Source organism: Aedes aegypti, chromosome 3 (assembly GCF_002204515.2).
Source record: "Aedes aegypti strain LVP_AGWG chromosome 3, AaegL5.0 Primary Assembly, whole genome shotgun sequence".
NCBI lineage: Eukaryota > Metazoa > Arthropoda > Insecta > Diptera > Culicidae > Aedes > Aedes aegypti.
In genome coordinates, this window is record NC_035109.1 from 84,859,184 (window position 1) to 84,879,577 (window position 20,394).

Consider the following 20,394-nt stretch of genomic DNA (forward strand, 5'->3'; position numbering starts at 1 on the left):
CAATGGCGCCTGCCATGTCAGAGTGCAGACCAATGACGAGTAGGGGGATGAATTTATGTTACAATTGAAACTGGCCCACAGTAGACCGGATATACTTCTGCATCTACGCCAGTTCATGCGGGAAGGTACGAATGAACGAATAGTTTGAGTGTGCTAGATTAAGAGTGGAAGATAGAAACAAGTGAAAAATACAAATACAAAGTACGAGGAAGAGGGACGGGTCTGTGATTGAACCCATGACCTTCTGCTTATGAAGCAGAAGCGGTAGCCATTAGACAACCAACCCCGTACAACGAAGTGTTAATTTTGCCGAAATAAAGTAGACAATGCAATGTCTTAATTTCTAAGGATAATGTAAAAAAAAGTTGTAAAATAGGGATCAATTTACCCCTCGTTTACGGTACCTACCGATCTTCCATAACTGCCAATCGATCGATCAACCGGCTCTGTACCTAGTGTCCACAATTAGGTTGGTTTGCTGCATCGTGCGAGTGTGTGATTTGAGATGTGCAGTGCCCTATATGCAATGCAGCAGCGTTTTCTATTTGTGGAAGCAAGGCTACAGCGCTTCCGAGAGGACGCCTAAGGTTTGACTTTGAGTTAGACCAACTCGAGTGCCAATTATTGGCGATTGTTTGTGTTTATGTACATTGTGTGTCTGTCAGCGAGTTTGATTACTATGGGCGATCTAATTGGGAAAATTTGGGTAAGGAATGTCTTTGGTGTGACCTTCCGTAACTAGGAATGCTGCTTGTCGTTCGAGTACGATGAATAGTCAAGTTCAGGGAACATTCGAAAAGTGAAAACTTATGTCGTTCAAGAGCGGTTGAGTCATACAAGTAGGCTCTACGATCTTGAAATTCCTTCATACACTTGTTGCCATCTTAGTGTCTGCAGATGCCTCCGAGAGGGAGTCGTATCGTCACTTTTGTGGAATCTCAGTACACCGGTAAACTAAGAGCTTTCTTTGTCAATTGACCATTTTTAGCATGTGTACGAACGTGTAGCAAGCAGGAAGATATTGTATACCCAGAAAAGTCGAGAGAATTTCCATCCCGAAAAGATCTGCAGGCCTGATTTATTGCAATTTTAACGAATAATACTGGTTTTCGAAATTAAAAAAAAAAATTATACAGAAATACCTGGCAGAATTCTCTGAACAAATCTTAAGAGAAATCTTGATTCTTTTCTGGTCTCTGTTTGGATAATTTTTGTTTTATTGATTATTGTTCGGTCTCTTGTTTCAAGCGTGAGGTCTCTGATGCTCCTAATTGATTGCAATCAATCAATTTGAACAAGTGCAATTTACAATACTCGAGTTAATTAAACTTAACTAATACTTCTATTGTAAGTGTATGAAACATCTAATTCATCTAAACTCTTCGACGCGGTTTTCACTTTTGATTGGATGAAATTTCTCCAGCTTTCGTCCAATCCGTATAGATCTCCGAGAGTGTTGTGAATTCCCAATCTGAGTAGCTGATCTCGCGTTTATACGTTCAATCAATAACAAAACTTGTTGATGTTATCGCTGGATCGCACTACCATGTGAGATAGATGATGATACCTAAAACTCAAGCGGGTGGCGATAATCTTCGAAAGATGTTCCAAGCTTCTACTAATGATGGTAGTTATTGCTTTTCGCAAGCATGCGAATCTATCCAATGATGGTGTGCCTATTCGTTGTAACGTGTTTCGCACGAACTGAAGCTGAGGCTGCTGCAGCAGCACACGCTAAGGAATTTCAAATGATCTAAGCTAGAGCGATGGGACGATTTGAACATGTGATCTCCCCCGCTCGATCGCTGCTGCATTGCTGCACCGTAGGACATGAGATGCATGCTCCGTGTGAATGAAAGCTGAAAAACGTGATCACAAGCCGTGACCATGAGAGGACGGCCGACTGACCGGCGGCGGCGGCATAGCGCAGCGACCTATGACGGCGTCGTCGTCATCATGATAGGAAACCAGAGGTTTTCCACCATTTTGAAGCTGCGACTCCCTTTTAAGCTCTATGTGGGGACATTTAAAAATTGATGTTTCCGAAATGGATGTTTATGAAAGCCTTGCAAACATCTTATTTTATGAATTAACAAATAAAATACTTTAGAGTCCACTGTCCACTATGGAGTTGTCGGAAGTGTATCGATGAGAAACTTTTAAAAAGGATCTTGCCAAAATCCAAAACATTCCAGGAGCTTGAGCTTGATTAGCCGTTTGTGGCTGCTACTCCACTGCCATCAGCTACACTTACACAAGAAACCAATCAGATGATTGCTTGAGACTAAAGGACATCCTCAGTATACAGGTACTAGTGATCTTCTATTTTTAGGCAACAATGGCGCCTGCCACGTCAGACCAATGATCGGAAGGGAGAGAAATTGAAGTTGAGACTGGCCTTCAGTAGACCGGAAGGTATAGGGGTAACAGTTTGCTTAAGCGATTTTAGGATAAAGAGTAGAATATGGAAGCAAGTGAAAGCTACAACTACTCTTCTTATTATTCTTGGCATTAACGTCCCCACTAAAACAGAGCCTTCTTCTCAGCTTAGTGTTCTTCTGAGCACTTCTACAGTAATTAACTGAGAGCTTTGTTTGCCAAACTTTCCATTTTCGCATTCGTATATCGTGTGACAGATTAAATAAAAAAAAGATTAATTTCTTAAATATTCCTTGCGAACTTCTGCAAAGAAAAACGACACATATTTACAATGGCTAGGTGGACCTCCTGAGAAGGTGTCATGGCCCCCTAGGGGTCCGTGAACCATCGGTTGGGAAACCCTGTTGTAAACGCTTGCGTTGACTGGTGCAATTGCACAAGTGACGAAGCTCCATATGCTAGATGCACTTGCAGTTATGTGGTAGTGTGGGTTGTTTGAAATGCATGTAAAACGAGAAGAGAGCGAGGGCGTCAGGGAGGAAAATTCAATTGTGCTACAATTATAAGGAGCAAACACTGTTCTTTGCGGCATTCTCGCAATTGTTGAAAAAATGGGGCGGGATGCTCGACTTTAATGATTCTAGTGTACGTATGTAATTAATGCTTTCCACGAGAAGGGTTATGAAGGTTAAGTAGCCCTTGATATGAAAAAAAACACGCGACAATGTTATCCGTTCATCGCAACCGGAACAAAAACGCAGGTCGCAGAACGAGCACTTATCTATGACAGAGCAATTTTTGAAATTATATCAGAATTAGGTTTTGTTCAGTAATCTTAGATTTAGACTATAAGTGTTGGAAACACAACATGGTATTATTTAAGGTTTAGGAACAAAATGTCGAAAGACTAAACGTCTAAATGCCAAAATATCGGAGGGACAGAACATTTGAAGGACAAAATTTCTACCGAAAGATAGAATCGATCTAGGTGAGTTCTAAATTGGATCAAATTCAATACCGTCAAAACATAACTTCAATTCACCCAAGACATCAACCCTCTAGAACGCATCCTGAGAACGCTGGAGGTTTTGGCCAACCAAAGTAGGTTTCTGTCCCAAAGTGCAGGGTTGATATCGAGTCACTTTTAAGTGACTTTTTCACTTTTTTAAGCAGGTCACTATAACGACTGTAATCGGTTGAGAAACGGCGAAGATACATTTATCTGAAGTTGACCATATTTCATAGAAAAACGGCTTAGGTGCATTTTGTATGTCCTCTACTGCATTTTAAAATAAGCTGCTATTTTAGAAAACTTTTATTGTGTTGTCCCTCGCATTTCTTTCAGAAGCATAACAAATCACCTAATCTATTGAATTCTGAAACCAAGATCTTCGATTTTGATTCAAAACTTCAAAATCGATTGCAAAGGTTTGTTCTACAAGTTAGAAGAATCAACCAAAATCCCGCAATATATGTAAAAATAACTAAATAAATATCTCTTAGGAAACTCTTGGCTTTTTTAATAACGATAAATCATGTCAGTCTTATGATAAATCATTGAAAATAAACATCTAATTAGGTCATGTTAAAGATGCCCGTCTTTTCCTACTCGCAAAACGATACAACGATGATCAACCATATGTTACGGCGTAGTGCCCCGTTTTAGCCACTCTCGTGCAATCCTCGCAGGTTAACGATGACTTCTCGCAAAAATGTTGCGCTCCTTCTGTGCCGCTAAGGAACTTGGGAGTAAATGCATTCTCCACGCCACTCAGCACAAAAAAGAACGGTTGAGTCATAAAACATGTAATGTCGCTGGGCTTTCTGAATAGAATCCCAAAGGCAGACAATTATGGTGTAGCATACTTCGCTACTTGACCGAACTTGTCTTCCTGCCCTACAAAACCGGAGGCATCTCTCGACCGTGAGCGAGTATGTGAGTATGTGCAAAATACTACCTTTTAAATTTGGTTCGTTTGGAGAGTTTTTGACATTTGCACGGATACAAATGTCTTAAAATCTTTTTATTTGTTCTTTTGGATCTCTTTGTTTTTCATGGTATTACGTCACCATCGGAGCAAAGCCTGGTTCTCAGATTTGTGTTTACTTCCACAGTTATCAACCAAGAGCTTTCATTGTCAAAGTTGCTATTTTCGCATTTGTATACCGTGCGGCAGGTACGATGAAGCTCTATACCAGTCTCCCAAAAAGGATCTCCCAAGTAACAAAAAGTGCAAACCGCACAAGAGAAAATCCTAGAATAGTAACAATGACGTCGGGTTAATAATGCCCAAGTGTAGCTTCTGGGCCAGCGGGAAAATATTCTTTCTCTTAAAGCGTAGAGAAAGAGTAAAAGTAAACCAAGCTTTTATTATCAACATAACGAGAGTAACAAAAAACACATAACTCCGAAATGCTGCCGCATCAGTGAATGGAACCCACGACGCCACAGTCAGTACACCCCATAGAAGGGAGGCATCATAATTATCTAACCGAGAAAAAAGAGAGAAATTTATCGATCCATCCATTCATTCATGTTTCTTTACTAGCTGGCTGGCTGGCTTGCTTGCCTGGTTGACTGTTTTGTAGCGTGTGAGTTTGGTGTTTGTTGCATGAGGTGCCCAGCCAACGTTTCCGCCAAATGCGTCCCGGTTGTGACAGCGCTTCGCCCGGTGGGTTTTCGTTGCGTGGTTCCAAATGACGAGACAACCAACCAGCCAGCGAACGAACCCCGCTTCGAAAGCAGCCCATTCATTAGGTTTTAGCCTCCGTGGTAGGCTGAGTAGGGTGTTCCAGAGAAAAAACAACATGTTCGAGAAGTCATGGTACTCGTAGCATGCAAGATATGCTTATTTATATCATTTTTGAAAATAAATCAACTTTCTAAAAATTGTTTAGAAGTTTCGCTTGATCCATTGACGGAAAATTTCCATTTTTAATGAAAATTGTCACATTTTGTCGTTTTGTATTGACGTTTTCAAATTGTTCTTTTTTCTAAAATATTTTTAATTTTTCTATGAGTATTTTTTAACATTATTGCAGTATTAATTTGTAATAATATGAAATTTTCTTGTTTACAAAACTTTATGACAGCATTAAAAAGGAATTTGAAGGAAACCAGGTAGTTCTCAATCCGACTGTCTTAATCCGCACGCTTTAGGCTTTCTGGTCTGCTTCTTTCAACGTCCACTCTTCGTTCCCGTAGAGAGTCACCGAATTTTGTTTCCGTTCGCGAGTTGCGAGACCTAAGCTGGTTACGTAGTCCGTAAAAGGGCCTGTTCGCAGCTGCAACATGTCTTTTCACTTCGCGAGAAACGTCGTTGTCACATTTCACAAGTGTTCCAAGCTAAACAAACTCTTCGACAACTTCAAACACATCCCCATCGAACACTACCTCAGCACTTACACCACCAAGTCTACCTCTATCTCTACATGTAACCATGTACAGTCGGGTCTCCTATTCAACGCATTCCTATAATGCGCACTCCAATTAGGCGCATTCCTATGAGACATACTAGGGCAGGGTTTCTCAACCGGTGGTCCGCGGACCCCGTGCGGGGTCGTGAAGACTTCTCAGGAGGTCCTCGAAGTCGTTTTTTAATAAGCGTTATTTTTGTATTGATAAATAAATAAGAGGAATTTCTTACCTCGCTTGTTTTGCAAGAGTTAATAGGTAGTGGAGTTTTATTTTCAATATTAGAAAAACGACGTTTTTATTCACACAATTAGGCCGGAACAAATCTTAAAATCTTCTTTTGTCACCTTCCACCAAAATGTGTCAAGGGGGGGGGGGGACAAAAAATAATCAAATGGAAATTCAGGAAAAGTCATAATTTTCAATTCTTATATCCGTCAAATGAAAATGTTTGAATAATAATCACATATTTTTATTCTTAACATCGATCGCATAACATTTTTCATAAAACGGCTTTCAAATTATACTCTAGCAATTAACAATTTTAAGAAGACTGCGAAAATGTTGCACTTATATGCAACTTGAAATCATATTTAGATTGTTTAAATTTGGTCCAACATGTATGTAATGTTTCCGGTCTTTTCGTTATGGAAATTTCCTTGACTTCCCTGGGAGTTAAAGGTCATCGTACCTGCCACATGATATTCGAATGCGAAAATGGCAACTTTGGCACTGAAAGCTCTCAGTTAATAACTGTGGAAGTGCTCCATAAGAACACTAAGCTGAGAAGCAGGCTCTGTTCCAGTGGGGACGTAATGCCAAGAAGAAAAAGAATCCATGTAAATCATAAAAAAAATCTGTGTGGCCTACCACACTGTTAGAGTAAAACAAACAAATTGAGGACTTGTAATCCAATAACACATGTTATCTCATGAAATACAGTAAAGACGAAAAACAAAACTACCAAAAAACACGGAAAATAATGAAAATCAACACTGAAAATAAGATAATTTATTTATTTTCCCCTTCTGACTTTTTGAAAATTTTGAAGGGGGTGGAGACAAAAGTAAAATTTCAAATTTGTTCCGGCCTTACTAAAATAAAATGAAGTCAATGTAATTCTGTCCATATGAGGTTACAAGCCTCACTTTCAGTGCCAACAAGAAAAAAAATAAAATCTTCCTAGGGATATACGTAAGAAAAATCCTGGCATTCTTCAGGGCTAATACTTGAATATTTCGCCAATTTCTTGGTGAGATCCTCGAAAAGTTTCTTGGAAGTTCCTTAGCGAACTAATCACGGGATTGCAAAAATTTGAAAGTATTCACTGTTTTCACGCAAACCATTGGCAAAATCTTCTTAAATCCATCAGCAGGATTCTGAATGAGATTTTCTAAAGATATTTTAGGTGATCCTTTAACAAAACTTCGAAGATTCTTAACGAGATTTTTGAAGAGTTATTGGTAGTATTCATAGAGCTATTCTCTGGTTTCTAAAAAGGTCAATAGAAAAGGTTATTTATAATATTCAAAGAAGCTTGCAGAGCTCAAATCGTAACATATTTTCAAAAACAAAAAAAAAATATTCATGAGAACTTCGCGGATTCTGTTGCAACAATTTTGACCGAAGCAATCTTTCAAATCTAGTACAAAAAAATACGATGTTTCTCGGATATATCTTCATTCTAAGCAGCCCTGGCCTTCTTTTCAATTCAGGAAGTAGCTTTTGTTAAAATCTTCTTAACTAACTGATTTATTGAAGGATTTTGTAAGATTTCAGTATCACAAGTATCATTCAAGTATTCAGTATCATCTTTCTAAGTGATGATTTGTAAAACAAAAGTTTCATACTCACTAGCGCCGTCTAGTGGCAAAATATAGAATCTTTTTGCTCAAATAATGTTAGCCCCGCCTAGTGGCAAAATCTCGAAACTTTTGTCTCAAATGATGTTAGTCCTTGTGATACTGAACAACTTTGCCGAAGCCGTCATCTTTCTAAGTGGTCAGGCTACTGAGCTATCCGCAAAACAAAAATTCAATGTTCACTAGCGCCGCCTAGTGGCGTAATTCCGTATCAGAATGACTACCGCATGTCAGCTCTTGAGCTACTGAACAACTCTTCCGAAGACACTCACCTTCCAAAACATCAGGTTCTAGAGATATCATATGTTATAAACTTTGCATTCCTATCCCTCATGGTCCACATTGTGCAAGTCAGAAAAAGCGCTCCTATCGTCCAAGTTCTCAACTAGAAGCATCCTCAACTCCTAGAGGTAGATCGTACTTAGCACTGAAACTTCGCCGAAGACAGTACTGTACTATCTCTTAACGCATACGAGATATTCAACAACATCCCCAAACTGATGAAGGCCTGCGTCTCCTATAACGCGGATTCTTATAACGTCATATTTATTCCTTTCGTTGTCAGATCAGATCTACTATGAACCCTTGTGACGTGATGCCTTTGTGACTCGCTACATTTCCATTTTTATCGTTCAATAACTGCTGAAAGTGCTGCTTTCACCTGGCAGCCACCGCCATTTTATCGGTCAACAAATTGCCTTCTCGATCATTGCACATGGCGTGTATTGTGTCGCGTGCCATTGACCGTCGCATAAAATCTCCGCATATCGTTCCGATTCATTCTATCTTGCGCTTCAACTACCACACTTTCTTCGTACTGCCTTTTCGTTTTGCGGTACATTCGGCTCTCGATGTCCTTTACCTTTTTCTGTTCTTTTGGGTACCGGCCACAAGCATACGGCTTCTGGCGACATTCTTCACATCTGTCATTCTCTAGCACTCTTCATCGAACCATTCGTTTCGTCTTCGTCGTTGACCAATGCCAATCACTTCGCTCGCCGTTGTTGGATCGTTGGATAATGAAGCGCAGTGTTCCATTTGTTCTGGAATTCGTGACGCTGGATAATCGAGCTCGAATTTTAGCTACAACAAGGTAATGATCCGAGTCGATATTAGGGTCTCGAAAGGCCCTGGCATCCATGACATCTGAAAAATGTCGCCCATCAACCAACATGTGATCTATTTGGGAGCAAGTATCGCCACTCGGGTGTCATCAGGTGTGCATGCGGATATTCTTGCGTGCGGAGTAGCTACTGATTGCCAGAGAACTCATCCTCCGTGTCATCGGGCTTATCGTTCGTTGGCGTACATATGGGGTGGTCATTTTTTTAAATTTTGAGAACCCTTCTCCTCCCTCTCGTGGTCATTTGTCCATACAAAAAAAAATAAATTTGTATGGACCGTGGTCATTGGCCAGACCCCCCTCCTCCCATAAATGTCCACGTGGTATATTGTCGAGAATCCTATGCTGATCAGGCTGTAGCCGCGTGGGTAGAGTCCGAGGCTACAAAGCAAAGCCATGCTGAAGGTGTCTGCGTTCGATCCCCGGTCGGTCCAGGATCTTTTAGTAAAGCAAATTTCCTTGACTTCCCTGGGTATAGAGTAACCAGGGTTTCGCTACCTATTCCGTGTTAGAGGTACTGCCTCCTCGGTGTTGACATGATACAGCATTGTCCATTTTTCTTATAATGACCACGTTCATAGCCTTAAAACTTCAGTAATTAACCTCATATGATGACAATTTTAATCAAAAATGACAATCATCCATTAATCGATCTGGCCTAATCTCTAAACGATATTTTAAAAGTTGACTAACTCTACAAATATTATATAAATAAGTATATCTTTCATACTAGGGTTCAGCACTATTACTTTTCGAACATTGAGTTTCTCTAGGACACCCTAAGGCTGAGGTATACCGACTTGGGGGTGGTTGTGGTCGGTCGAACGGAGCATATCACGCTCGCTTGAGGAGCCTCAGCGAAGCCGATATGTATTTTTGCCATGGCATGGGCTGTCTTTTGTGGTGATAATCTCTCCCAGCAAGTCTGAAATCGTTGCGGTCGGCGGTGCATAGTCGAAGTGGTTTGTTAACCCTGCCAGCAGCGCCATATCACTCCAGTACTAGGGAATGTTGAAATTAATGATGGAAGGAAAATGCCCCCGATGTCATGTGTACGCTTGAAGAATTTTCAAATTAATAGGCTCAGTGGACCTCTGTCCGAAGTGAAGGAGATGCAAGACGATTGAATGGAGCACGCACGGATCGATGAAGTGGAGAGTGATCGCTCGACGCACATGACATTTATCGACGTAATCTTGCGTTGTGGATCGAACGCCACGGGTTATATAAAGTGTCCGAATGTATGGTTACGATTCATGTTGTGCCCTGCACTGGATCTGTATTCAGCTCTTACATGAAGCTAATGCTTACCAACATCTTCCGAGTTTGTCAGTCATTAGAGGATAGTAGGTAATTGGTAATTGGGAGCCCAGACAGCTGTAACGATAAACGCGCAGCTGCTTAGCAAACCAGTTGACTGAGTTGACCAATCAATGTTTGAATTCCGGTGGTTCAAATCTCGACCAAATTGACCTTTTCGAGTTAGATTTGATTTGGATTGAATTTGGATTGGATTTGAATTGGATTTGGATTGGATTTGGATTGGATTTGGATTGGATATAGATTTGATTTGGATTGGATTTGGATTCGAATTTGAAATGGATTTGGATAGGATAGTGATAAATATTTTAATAAGCTACACCAAACACATATTTTAACATTTGTTCTTTTGTTCTATTTTCAGGTAAATGTGTAAAATCATTCTTAACGGAACTTATTTTATTTCAAAGGTGAGTTATCAAAATAGATGCTTTATAGAAAACACCAACAAAGATCAGAAACATCGCTTTTTCTTCAAAACCTCTTAGATAAAGCTATAAATATCTATAACAAGCACGTCATGCATTCCCATTTTTTCAATCTCTTTGTGCTTCAATCAGCATATCGCCTTTCATCGGAAGCATCAACGTCAGAGGTCTAATTAGAATATGCCCACAAATCCTCACAGTTGATCGCGAAATTACTTGCAAACGGCGAGAATCGGCATCAGCAGCACCACAGATGTTTCACGTAATCACAGGGGCTCGCTCTTGGCCCCGTCACATTTCCCGAGATTTTTCGCGCCTTTTATTCACTTTTGGTGCGAAAAGAAAACCCTCATTTACGTCGCTTTGTCGTCGTTGGGCTGTTGTCGTCATATAGAGACACACCACCACATCCGGCCACGGGTCTCTCGCTCCCGTGAAAGTAAATTTTATAAATAGGCGTAAATCTAGACGAATAATTATAATATAACGAGCTGTTTCTGTAGCAGCCGCCGCGCTTCGGGCAAACCTGCAGAAGGAAAGAGAAGTGAAATTGAGAAATTATTTCATTTAATGGTTTCCACGGTACACAAATGTACACGGCACAACATTCAGTAGCCGTCATAAACGATCGCATGCCCCTCTCTCTCTGTAGGAGATTACTTACGAATTTAAGTACTGTAGGTGGATGCTAATAATCAGCAAGCACGAGAAAAAGAAGCCTGAATTCCAAAAACAAATTCGCAAACTGCGCGCGGAACAATTGACGCGGAAATACCGCGATGAGCGATTAATATGCGTGTGAGACCGCGCCTTTGGACCGAACAGCAGAAGAGGTCCGAAAGTGTAACCCGACCAATGGATTGCAACAGAAGTGCAACAGGTTTTGCTAATCATTTAACAAGTTATTTTTTAACAAACTGTTATAATTTCAGCGGGTTAGGTACCAAACTTTTAAGTTTTTTAAACACTTAAAAGTTTAAAATTTAAACTGAAAATTTGCACGTGTTTGGTGAAGATGAACCAGGTAGCAAGTGTGTCGGTGAAGATGAAACGGGTAGTTCAGTTTTCGAGCATAAATTAAGTTTTTTTTTTTTAAACATGCGCACATGTTTAGGGTTAAAACACGAAGAAAACTATTATTTTTAATTTTCAACGCCAGTTTATGCAAGAAGGTGTAGGGGTAGTAATTTTATGACAAAGAGGCTTGCTTTTTGATTAGCAGATTGCCTATGTATCAGGCGTAAGCAAAGGCGTGCAATAATTATGTAAGAATGGAAACGTCCAGCTCTGGTTCTAGCAAATGTTATGAACGAAAATATCAACTATGAAAGATTGAGAGTGGAATATAGTAGCAAGTAAAAGATACAACTACAACCTACAAGAAAAACGACGGGCCTGGGATTGAACTCATAACCTCCTGCTTATGGAACAGAAGCAGTAGTCATTAGACCACTAAACTCATTGTTTCGTATGTGTTCCTTACTATTTGATACTGTGGATAAATGTTTAGCTTTGTTTTCCAACTAAAAACATGTTTGGAAATTGAGTTTTTGACAGTTTTTTTTAATGGGCCTCTGTTTGTTAATTTGATTTATCACAAAACTTTTTGCATCAAAAGATGCGCCCTATTGTACCAGAAAGTTTTCCGATATGATTTCACTAAAATCAACAGTTTAGACAATATACAAAAATCATACTTACTTACTTGATGGGCTACAATTCGCTAAGATGAATCTGCGCCGAATGGATGAGTCTTCTCCACTGGGCTCGGTCCTGGGCCAATCGCTTCCAGTCGCCCTGAACGTTAAGTGCCCTTAAGCCCTCCTCAACCGCAAAAAGCCATCGTGTGCGCGGCCTGCCACGAAGTCGGCGGCCTCGTCCGGGTTCTCTGTTGAATATTATCTTTGCTTGTCGTTCTTCCGGCATACGGGCAACGTGACTAGCCCAACGCAGCCTGCCGTGTTTTATGCGACGCCGCCAGATGCCGTTTTCTAGTTTACCGCCGAGTATTGTTCGCAGCACTTTACGTTCAAACACCTCGAAAGCTCTACGGTCGACTTCCTTCAATGTCCATGATTCATGGCCATATACGACAACCGGAAGGATCAGTGTCTTGTATAACGCGAGTTTTGTTTTCGTTTGCAGTGTTCCAAGATACACAAATTCTTCCACCACTTCAAACTTTTCACCACCTAGCACCATTTCGCTACCACTAAAACGTCTGGACCCACGTTGACCACCAGCTATCATGTACTTCGTTTTTGTGGTGTTGATCATGAGCCCAATCCTCGCTGCCTCTCTCTTGAAAGGCACGAACGCCTCTTCCACTGCCCGACGGTCAATCCCGATGATGTCGATATCGTCCGCAAAGCCAAGGAGCATATGAGAACGTGTGATAATGGTACCGCTTCTCTGCACACCGGCTCTCCTGATAGCACCTTCGAGCGCTATGTTAGAAAGAGCGTCACCCTGTTTCAATGCATCTAAGGTTACGAACGATGACGAAATCTCGTCCACCACCCGCACACTTGATTTCGATCCATCAAGCGTTGCACGAATCAGTCTAATCAGCTTCGCCGGAAAGCCATGTTCGGACATAATTTGCCACAACTCGTTTCTCTTCACTGAATCGTACGCTGCTTTGAAATCTGCAAACAGATGATGAGTCTGCAAGTTGTACTCACGGAATTTATCTAGGATTTGACGCAGGGTAAACATTTGATCCGTCGTTGATCGGCCCTCTCGAAAACCAGCTTGGTATTCGCCGACAAAGGACTCCTCATACGGTCTCAATCTGTTGAACAGAATTCCAGACATGATTTTATACGCCGAATTAAGAAGTGTTATCCCTCGGTAATTGGCGCACTCCAGTCGATACCCTTTCTTGTACAGAGGGGAAATGAGACCTTCCAACCAACTAGTAGGCATTTGTTCTTCCTCCCATATCCTCAATATGATACGGTGAAGGAGTTCGTGCAGCTCGTCCTTCCCAGCAGCCTTGCTGTTCTTCAGCCCATTGATAGCTTTCTTTACCTCATCTTGCGTTGGAGGTTCCACAGCCTGTCCATCGTCATCGATTTGAATTCTGCTACCAGATCCACTTCCGTTATCTCCGTTTAACAATGACTCGAAGTACTCTTTCCACCTGGCGGCCACCATTGTTTTATCCGTCAGCAAGTTTCCTTCGCGGTCGTTGTACATGGCGGGAGACGGCGCTGTTTTTCTCCGCACACCATTTACGGACTCGTAGAACCGTCGCATGTTGTTCTGTTCCATAGCTTCTTGCGCCTGAGCAATTACTGCCTCTTCATGCTCCTTTTTCTTTCTGCGATGGATCCGTTTTTCGGGTGCCCTTGCTTCATTGTACCGCTCTCTGCTCTGAAGGGTACCAGATACCAGCATCCGGCTTCTAGCCAAGTTCTTCTCGTTCGTCATTCTCTGGCACTCCTCGTCGAACCAATACAAAAATCATACGAACTCGAAAAAATAGAATTTTGTGCACTGAAATCAATCATTTTGTATGTAAAATCGAAAAAGTTGTCAATATATTCTCCAATATTGTACAGTTAACTCTCCCTTACTCGATATTCCGTATCTCGATATCGAGTTAGAGAACCATAGTAAAAGTTGGTTTTCATGGCTAACTCGATGGTCCCTTGGAACGCAGTTGCACTGCTTTTGTGTTCTGTAACTCGATACCTCCCTAACTCGATGGTCCCTTCAATATCGAGTAAGGGAGAGATGACTGTATAAGCAATTGATCTCAGATTTACTTTTTTTTAACAAATTGTGTTATTATAATCATTTTTAGAGCTAAGTGCTTCTAACAGACATGAAATAAAAAATGTTATTTGTAACAAACTTTGATATAACCTATTGTGATACAATTTTGTTATAACCTACTGATCGGGAAGCTTTTTGTTTGTATAAATAAATAATTCACACGGTACCTTTTGCCTTTCGACGATGATCGCACCGCGGAGGATTGTGACGAACAGGTGAACAGCCGAATTAGATGACGGTATGTACAATACAGCCAGCCCGGCAAGTGGCGAAGTAAAACGACAACGACGATAGATTTGCTTAATTTCGTTACATGGAACCTCTTTCGACGAGTTTTGGTTTTTGAGACTTGAGAGGAGGCCTTTCACATAAAGCTGATATAATGTTACGTCGTCGTCGTCGTCTAGCTACTTGATCGTGCTCAGAAGATCGATCATTTGCTTCGTGCTCGTTATGCCGAAATGTGAGTGTTTGGCTATGCGAGTTTATTGTTACGCACGCTTAGCCAGTGGAATCTACAATTGTTTTGGAGTGGTTAATGATTCGCTGAATCTGTTGAGCCAATTACAGTCCGAAAAATGCACATAATTCAAAACGAATTATGCTGCGATTATAAAACTTATCGTTAAATCTTCGTTATGCCATTACGTTCAGTATTTCAACAGTTATAAACCTTTCTAACGCTCTTTTGTATTGAGTCAATTTATCACAAAACATTGAATATGGGGTATATAATGTCAGGTATCAGGGAGCTTTCTTAAAAAAAATCATTCAAATCGCTTGAATTGTCTCCAACAAATCTGTCTGCGCCCTACGATGAATCAATAATCTACATTTGTTTATTTCAAAGAGATAAGTCTGTTTGAATTCTAATTAGAGAAATATGATAATTCGCTATCGCTTACCTGGGATCTATTTCCACCAGTTTTTGACATATGGCTACCTCTTGAATATTGTTAGGTAAAAATGAGTTTCATACATACATCGTATAAAATGCACCATGTTTCTAAGTTATGTCAATCAGGATTCACTATGATGTCTAAGTAAAAGGTCTGATTCGAAGTTGAGCCGGGCGAATTCCCTCGAGGTTGAAGTCTGCGTGTTCCTTTGAGAAATGATCTCAAACCTCGCTGAGTGTTCCTGATTGAACAAATGTTAATCGTTCCATGAATTAATCTAACACTGGAACAGGTCGATGATCATTTTCACTATAGAGTAGTTTACGCATTTATCTATTCGAAATGAGTCAATATAATTGTGTCTCGGTAATAAACTAGGTCCAATTGTGTAAATTGTATCTCTCACTCATTCGTTGATTCGATCGTAATCAGCCACCCAACGATCATGATACTTCATTGTATTTTTTTTATTATCTTTATTATCGAGACTTTCAGCCGTTGGCTGGTTCGTCTCCTTCGTTGTATTGTTTCACCGGCCGTACACAGCAAAAAAAATATTTGTATTATCACGTCAATCTTCCGTCGCAAATATTGTGTACAGTTACATATTTTAAACGTATGAAACTAGCCCATGCCAGTTTAAAATTTTGGTCTAGCAATTGATAGAACTAGTAAGTGAAATGAACAAATTAATATGTTTAAATTTGGTTCAAAATTTTGTGTTGCTACTCGAAATAAGTTTCTTGAAATTTTCGACGATTTAATTCAATTACGTTTTGAGCAGGAATATTGTTGTAAAGTGGATGATTTACTTATACGTTAGATTGCTGATACAGTCAATAATTACGTCGGCCGATATAAATTTATTTTTTGCTGTGTAGCCAATCAGAAGCGAAACAGACTTTAGATCAATGCCAGCCAAAAGACAACAAAGTACGACCGCATCCGCCAATTAATCAATCGACCTACACCAAGTTTAATATCGTATATAATTACGGCGCAGCATCCGTTTCATCGCCGGTAATACGACAAAATTGCACTCTCGTAAAACGGATCAATTGAGACATTGTTATTGTTGGCGTGCAGTGGTCCAGAATTTAAAAATCATGACAAAAAATCACTGCTCATACCTGCATATTTGTCACATTGGACATTTTTTTTTGTCAATATCGAGTTAGTACCGTGGAAAGCCATCAAATGATAAACACTTTCGATCAACTTACATTGGTCACATTGGTAATTGTAACTGCATGACATTCACATTGAGATTACACATGAGCCTCGTAATGTAGTAGCAATGAAATTTCTGCCAGAATTATTTTATGACTATTCACCCAATATGCGATATGAGCTGTACAAAATTTCAGCTTCAAATAAGCACTTTTGAGTTTCTGATATTTTTTGGAAATTTTGGTATCTTCCATTATGTACTTTTGCCTTTTTGTATGGCAATTTATTTGCTTATTTTGCCACATAATTGAAATGTGTATAACAATACTTATCAGCAAAGTTCATAATACTTTCGATGCTCAAAAGGTATTTTATGGTGATTTAGAAAAGTATTGTATTTTGCCATATAAGAGAAACGAAGAGTTTTGTATGGAGACTGCAGACATGTTGAAAAAATCAGTGTAATCTAAATTTAATCGTGCAATTTCAACCAAATTATATCTCAAATGAATGTTAAAGTCCTAATTTGCATGTTTAGTGAATTAGATCACAAAAAAGTTTGATAAATTATACCTTAAACATCAATGAAACCAGTGTTTTATATAACTTTGGCGTCCTGAAGCTAAAAATTGTGACGTGCTGGAATATTTCTGAGAACGACGATTCAGCAACCCCAAATCTACTAGAGACACATAATTTGATCCTTGAGACACGCAAAAATGTCATTTTTGTTACGCTGTGTAACAGGTCAATTTTTAAAGACTTGGTCTCTATTTTAATGCATGTCTCTAAAAAGTCTCTTTTTTAATATAAGGTTTCTTTTCCGACCAAAATGGTCTGTAAACTCACTATTTTCTTTTTTTTTGCGATGAAATCTGATTCGAAATAGCTAACCTTGAATTTCCACAGGGATTACTCTGAAAATTCTCCAAAATGCTATTACAGGATGTATTTCAGAGATTTTTCCACTATTTCCAAGTTTTCCTCGCTTTTTCAGTTCTTACTCTTATAGATCTTAAGATTCCTACAAGATTTCTTCCAATAAAATTCTCAAGGGGTTATTTCAAAGGTTTTGCAGAAATTCGTTCAAAAATCCAGGAACTCCTGCCAGAAACCCTCAAGGAATTTCTACGTCTAATTTTTAAGTTATATCTCCAGACATTTTCATATAAACTCCTTCGGGAGTTCTTACACGGGTTCTTCCAGGATTTATATCTGGAAATCTATTCAGATATTTTCCAGGAGCTTCACAATAAATTGTTTCCTTTTTTTTAATATTTCATCCAGGATTACTTTTACCTATTTTTTTCCAAACAATATTCGAGTAATTTTTCAAGCAAAAATTGACGATTCCCTGAAACTATCCCTGGAAAAAATCCTGGATGAAGCCCTTGAGCCGTTGAAAAAATTCTCAAAGATTTTTTTGCTGGACTTCCTGAAGTAATCGGAGATGAATCTCTGGAGAAATTATTACTTGAGCTCATAAAAATATTCAAATGGAAATCTTTGACGAATTTCTAGCGAAATCGATCATAGAATCATTGGATGAACTCCAGGTTTTTGTTTATAAACTTGTGGAAGAATGGTGACTGGGCAGTGCTGGTGACGAAATTGAAAATGATTGACAACTGCCCTATCAACGATGGTTTATATATTGGTGAGCATCGTTTCGTGACAATGGTTTGAATATTGCAGTTTTATTGCGCTTCAATGTCTCCATTTGGTATAATATATTATTGAAGAAAAAATCCAATCGATTGGCACAATGACATTTATCTACATAATATAATGATTGCCGAGTGACGATTCAAATGTCCATATTAATTTCATACGTGTTCAAAAAAAAATCTCCAAGGTAGCAAATTTTTACAACTCAATTCTTAGACTTTTAACAGTAAGTTCATAAAGATTAAAACATTTGAGGTTTTGACAGCTTTTTAAACAACTGGACCTCTGTTATTGGCGTGCCGTGCTGTTATGTCTTTAACTTATATTTGCCGAAGCAGAGAAAAATAAATGATTTCGTTGTTGCGGTACGCAATGGAGTAGGCTTGCTGGAGATCGAATCGTGAATCCGGCGATGAAATGATCTGCGAAAGCGAATTTGCGCGCGCAAACACAGGTTGGGTGAGAGTGATTCGCTCACATATGGGTGGCGCAAATACCTACTACGGCTGCTCCAAAAATGGAAACAAGCGAGTTCATAAATTCATTGACCTACTAATAAGCATCTGGCGTGTAGCAGCCGGTACGAGAGTGGGCCGAGTGAGGTAAATGAAAATTCAGAAAATAATATATATATAACTCAGGGTAATATAAGGCTATAGAATGGGTGCGGAAAGTCACAGTTTGGCTTTATGATCAGTTCTCTGGGCAGGTTGTGTAATGACTACCGCTTCTGCTTCATAAGCAGAAGGCCATGGGTTCAATCCCAGGCTCAACTCTTTCCTCGTACATTGTAGTTGTATCTTTCACTTGCTTCCATTATTAATCTATTACACTTGATCTTTTCGTTCAAACAATTTAAATTTCTTAAAAAATGTATCTCAGAATTCAACTTAACTGAGAAGACAACATATGAGTGGACCAAGACCTTACAACGAGGGCGTAAAAGCGCATGAGCAAGTCATCTACGAACTCATTGACGCCTCATCCGGCACAGATGATGGATTGAAAATGGTAAAGCTACGTCTGTAACCGGGCAAACCATCACCCTCGAAACAGGTTCAAAAAATGTACCATTAGAGTGCAGCCGAGCAACGACTCTCTATAAATAACGCGGCCAGAAAGTGCCTCGCAAAAATGATTGATGTTTGATTCGTTGGCTTTTATTTTCGTTTCCAACAATTGAAAGATGTACAAGATAACGCACCGAAAACGTGCAAGCGGTTATTGATCTGGCGTTCCGAATATCCACTGACTTGCTTTCGCGGTCATCTTCTCGATGAATGGTGAAAACCTCCATGTGAAAAGGGGGTTTTATGTTTCAAGTTCAATCAGCGTTTTTTATGGTCGAAGCTGTTCTTCACCTGCCGGGTAGCGCATTTGAAAGTTACAACAAGTGTTAAATAGTTTCCTATTTCCTTTTCGAAAATGCAGTTCTCAAGCCCGGCATCAGGCTCAAACCAAAGGAAGTTTTTAATGAAACAAGATTCCTAAATCACTTTCAAATTACTATTTTTTACTGACTGTTGCAATTTTCTCTCGTCTTATTTTTGGCAAGTCGTGGCCTCCATTCACCGATAACAAAATTAGAAGCTACGTCTGACTACTTATTCCATTAGCACCGTACACATTTGAACACAGTGATTTAAATCATCTGGAGGAATGTCGATTTTCGCTGCCCACTTGGATTTGTTGACCGTTCGCGGCGGGCTTAGAGCAATTTTCGTAATTTTGCTATTGACCTTGTTTTGAGAGAGAAGCGCAGAAGTTCGAGCCGCAAAAATATGAATTTCCAATTACCCAATGCGGGAAAACAATTAGTTAGTAGCTTTCACTGCTTTCTCCACAGTTGGTCGATGGATCCATAGAAATTATCAGTTGTGCCCCACAAAACGGACTAAGAAGTTTTTTTATTCTTTCTATCAATAATCGATATTGATCCTTGGTCGGATCTTTATTTAGTTTAGTCTGAGTAATAATCTGTTGTTATGTTAATGTATCTTTATTTTAATGGTTTTCACATATATTTCAATATTTCACTGAACTCAAACCAGTGTTTTGATGGACGCTTTCGGTTTAAGAAAGTTTAAGAAACTTTGATTACCTGTAATTTCGAAACCAATCGACTAGTATAAATCGCCTAATGTATGCTTGAATAGCACTCTAAAGCTAGGCATTCGATGACTTCAAAAGGAATTAAATCAAGCTTTAACAAAAGTTGTAGCCAATAGGCCAGAGTTGTAGCGAATGAGACGAATTCTCACTGACAGATTTCTCACAAAGTTCTAAATAAGATTGTCTGACAATTTTGCAAAATTTGTTCTTAAAATCTTGGCATTCTCACAGAATC

At 39.5% G+C, this 20,394-nt stretch overlaps 1 protein-coding gene across 1 annotated transcript in view; it reads left to right on the forward strand.

The window, feature by feature from the left end:
• Positions 1-20,394, forward strand: part of LOC5579180 (SNF-related serine/threonine-protein kinase) — a 163,405-nt gene that overhangs the window by 52,177 nt on the left and 90,834 nt on the right. The window contains exon 3 of the mRNA XM_001664225.2: positions 10,464-10,509. The gene's annotated coding sequence lies outside the window, so the exon portion shown is untranslated. The remainder of the gene's footprint in view (positions 1-10,463; positions 10,510-20,394) is intronic.